Source organism: Crocodylus porosus, unplaced genomic scaffold (genome assembly GCF_001723895.1).
Source record: "Crocodylus porosus isolate Cpor-Errol unplaced genomic scaffold, CroPor_comp1, whole genome shotgun sequence".
Taxonomy (NCBI): Eukaryota; Metazoa; Chordata; order Crocodylia; family Crocodylidae; genus Crocodylus; species Crocodylus porosus.
The window spans coordinates 72,697,327-72,701,538 of NW_017728886.1; the positions used below are offsets into that span (position 1 = coordinate 72,697,327).

The following is a 4,212-nucleotide window of genomic DNA, read 5'->3' on the forward strand; positions in this document are numbered from 1 at the left end:
CTACATCAGGGCTGTCCAACTTCTGTACTGCCAAGGGCCACACGTGGCACCAGCTTGCAGCCCCTGGATTACACACCTTACAACCCACTGGCTGTGGGGCGGGCCCCTGGGATCCTCCCCATCATGCAGGCAGCACCATTGACATGCAGCCTTTTGCCACAGGCTGCAGGGGTGACAAGCAGCTCCCACCAATGCATAGCAGGACTGATGGCACATGCCCCCTGTCTTCCAAGACCTTCCCTGCCATGCAGCAGTAGGCAAGCCATTTGCTGTGCTTTTCCTGAAAGGATTTTTCACTGCATTTTATCTACTCCTTTAATAACACATTTATTCTTATTTCCTTAAACTGGGAGTGCCAATTTTTCACTTTAATTTTATCCATCAATGTACAGCCTCCCATCTCCAAGTGGGTGATCCCAGGTCCAGCATGTTCCTTTGGCTAAAGGACAAGTGCCCTGTAGAATCAATCTAACTCAGAGTAAGTTTAGCTGAGGATCTATAAAAGTAAACTACTGAAATGAGTAGTTTTTAATTAAAATATGGAGAAAAATCTCAACTACAAAATTGCTAGAGCCACACTATATTTATGCTGTCCTTCATGTTTTTCCATTTGCATTTTTATAAGTGACATAATAATAGGGGTCTGTCCCCACATCCCTGCTGACTTCTCAGAACTGTCAGATCCCTTTACAGAATTCAAGTAAGTTCATAAAGAGTATCAAGTCCTTAAATTGAAAATTAAAATGATCACATTCATGTTTAAGACATGACAGGCATGTTGTAAATTCATAACATTTATGGTAATAGATTGCTGAAGTAAAAAAGTGAAGAACACCAATATTTCTGAGTCTGCTCTGGGCCCATACTGGGAAGCCAATCTTCCTCGTCAACATTTTATCATTCAAGACCTTATTTTAGCAGTCCATCTAATTTGACAAGAAAGATGAATACCTAAAGGGGCCAAATACTGTTTTTATTGAAGCCAGCGAGAGATTTTCTATGAACTCCAGGAATCTAGAAGGGTACAGATCAACACTTTGCTCAGTAGTGGTTGATTTCTGGGTGGTGAAAATATCTTTGGGACTACACCACTCATCAGACATTAACTTGAATCATTACTAGTAGTATCAACATATAAAAGACAAAGTTAGTCACTGGAAAGGTTAACATTTTTGGAATGCCAAGAGTATTTATAGTAAGTGTAATTTCCTGTGCCACTCACCAGCATGCCTTGTTCATAGGGGCTTTTCTGGTTTCACCGTTCCTTGAGGAGAGGACAGCTCATTAGAGGGTTAGATTTCGGAAGGTCCTCACGAGTTCTCTCCTGCCATGTCTTGATGGAAAAAATAGTTTAATTGGGAGGAAGATGTTATGTCCTATCTCCTGGTCCCTTCCTTCAATCTTCCCATCTGTCTTCCTGTTTGGAGCTCTGCCTCCCCTACACCCCATCTAATGCCAACCAAAGATGTTACTCTCTTGCTTCCTCAGTCCAGTCTGAAACAGGCTCTGATATCCTGGCCTTTGAATTATGTTAACTGGATTTGGACGTTGTCTCATCCAGTTCTTTGCAAGCCATATTTGGTCTGGCCCAAACTCCTACCTGACCCTGGGTTACCTTGCTCCCTGGTGAATCTCCCCCTCTTTCGGGTCTGTGCTTGCTGTGGTATAAACATCTATCCCTCCTTCTCTGCTCAGGTTCCTACTGGGTCCAATCCTGTCTGGAGATGTCTGGAGTCAACAGCATCTCTTTGGGTGAGTCCTTCAGACCTCTAGGGCTTGGCTTATCTTCATATGCCCCTTTCCAGGGCAGCCACCACTTCCCTCAGTGGGGCTTGGTCCTGCTTCAGGCCCACCAGGGAATCTACTTCTGGTCCCCCACACCTCTCTTCTGCTGGGCTTTTTATCCCGGTTCCAAGGGACTGGCCAGTGAATCCGCACCAGCACATCACCATAAAGTGTGGCCATGCTGGCGCGGGAGCTGGTCCTGGCTCCTCCCGGCTCCACAGTTCCTTTTTTTTCTCTTTGATGCGGCATCGTCTCCTTCCATGGTTTCACTTTCACCATGCTCCCAGTTCAGCACAGCATCCCGCCAGCTCTGCTCATCTCTTATCCAAGGTAAGCCTCTCCTCATGGCTCTGTGCCTGCCACTAAGTTTTAAAATCAAGTTATTGTGACTTAAAATCACAAACTGGAAAAAAAAAACAATGACAGAAAGAGAAGCTTTAGCCACCATCTTTATTCTATTGATATTTGCTGCAGTAGAAATGTTTAAGAAAAACACATTTTCTGTCTGAACCAACAGTACAAATATAATGGTTTGGAAATGAGACATTTAAATGTTTTAAGTCTTTCTGTTTAGTATAACAATAGAACAAGTCTTGAAAACCATCTAACTTTAAAAGACTGCCAGATACTAGTTAAATTAAATGAATTTACATGCTTTGGATTTTCCATGTTACTTATAACACAACACTCTGGCCATCAAGACCAGAAAGAAGTTTCAGAGAGCAGGATATCTGGGGAAGCAGACACCTGGAAATGACAGAGATGGAGGATAAAAGAGAGAAAGTGGTTCCAGAGTCTCATCTGGGAAAAACTACAAGCCACTTTTCTATTTTGGACCTAGGCCCAGGTTTGTAGTATAACATAAGCCTCCCTCAGCCAACCAGAACCTCTTGCCTCAAAATATATGACAGCAATTAGTGAGGGGGAAAGGGCCAGGGGGCTGCACGGTCAGGCCAGGCTAGTCCCATGCTTGCAGGGGTGGAGCAGCTGGAAGACGTTATACAGGGGCAAGAGAGGCTGTGACCAGGCTGCCTGGCACCAAACCACAGCCCCAGCCCAGGGCAGGGGGTGCCACAGGCCTCCTCTCCTCCTCCCTCCAGCCCATGCCAGGCAGACTAGCTCCACTGCTACCCGCATGAACTGGAGCCACCACAGCCACCGCACTCTGGCCAGAGCAGGACAGAGCAGCTGAGAGGTCCCTTCAGCAGGACTGGAGGGGGGAGCAGGGGCCTGCAGGTTGGGAGTGAGGGACCCCAGCATTTGGCCTGCTTGTTTATCCATCACCATTGCTGGAAATACAACAAAATAACATTTGGCATGTGGCTGAGCAGCTGCAACTCTCTCCCTTTCTATTTGCATGTAACATCTGGATTCAAGGTTCCTGGATTCAGAGCTCCCAGGTTCCCTCACCCTTCCTTTTCCTCCAACCCAACTCACTTTCTCGCTATGCTGGAAGCATGGATGGGGATCCACTCCCCCCTCGCTAGACCTGCTGAATTAGCTCTCAGCAATTCTGCTTGTGCAGAGCCAGCAAGACTCAAAACCCTAAGCAGACAAAATTCAGATGCTCCGTCCCCCAGCCCAGCCAGCTCCTCGTGCAAAGTTGCAGGAGCAGGGCTCCTGGCACTACTTGGCCTGCTGACTATGGCAAGAGCAGAGGGGTGGCAGATCCCTCTGCCAGCCACATGCTCACTCTTCTCTGATAGCATTGCCTGCACTCCCTCACTTTTCCTCCCTGATTGCATCATTTCCAGCTGCTGCTCCCACATCCCCACACATATCTGCACACCTCAATCAGCCTTGAAGAGGGGATCTTTAACCCTCCTCTCCTTTCACTGGCTGCAGGGAGGACATGGGCTGCTGGGGATGGAGGAGGGGGTATCAGTCAGAGGCATGGGGGAGAGGTGAGGGAGGTGATTGATGCGGGTGTCTCAGTTGGTCCCTGCCTCTGCTTGTGTCTCCTGGAGATGTGTGAAGTGGGCGGGGGGAGGCCCAGACAGGCCTGTCTGCTGCCTTAGTCGCCACAGCTACTTCACCCCCTCAGCCTCCAGCTGCATCCAGAGCAGAAGAGTGATTGGCCCACTGCCCAGCAGTCCTGTGAATGTGAGCAGAGGGCAGTGGGGAGGGAGGGGAGATGCCCCTGGCATGAGAAAGGGTGTGGAGAAAGGGGAAGCCTTGTGCCCCTCACATCTGCTCCTGAGGGTGCCCAGACTGCTTTGCTAGGACCTCTGTGATGCAAAAGATTGCGGTTTGTTTCTTGGAGGCTTGCAAAGAATCTCAGACACACAGTCATTTAGCAGCACAAAAGGTGTATTTGCAAATAGGGTCAGAGCAGAGTCAAAAACTCAGATTACTCTGAATCCACCAAGGAATTTTTGCAGGCTGTATTTATCTTTTTCCTCCTGGGCACGTGTGCAGAAACAGGAA

General features: G+C 48.0%; 1 long non-coding RNA gene across 2 annotated transcripts in view; it reads right to left on the reverse strand.

The window, feature by feature from the left end:
• Positions 1 to 958: 958 nt before the first annotated feature.
• The window catches only part of LOC109310933, a 13,555-nt gene continuing 10,301 nt past the window's right edge, over positions 959 to 4,212 (reverse strand). For both annotated transcript variants that reach the window (XR_002101346.1, XR_002101345.1), the window contains one exon: positions 959 to 2,188. This is a non-coding gene — a long non-coding RNA (uncharacterized LOC109310933). The remainder of the gene's footprint in view (positions 2,189 to 4,212) is intronic.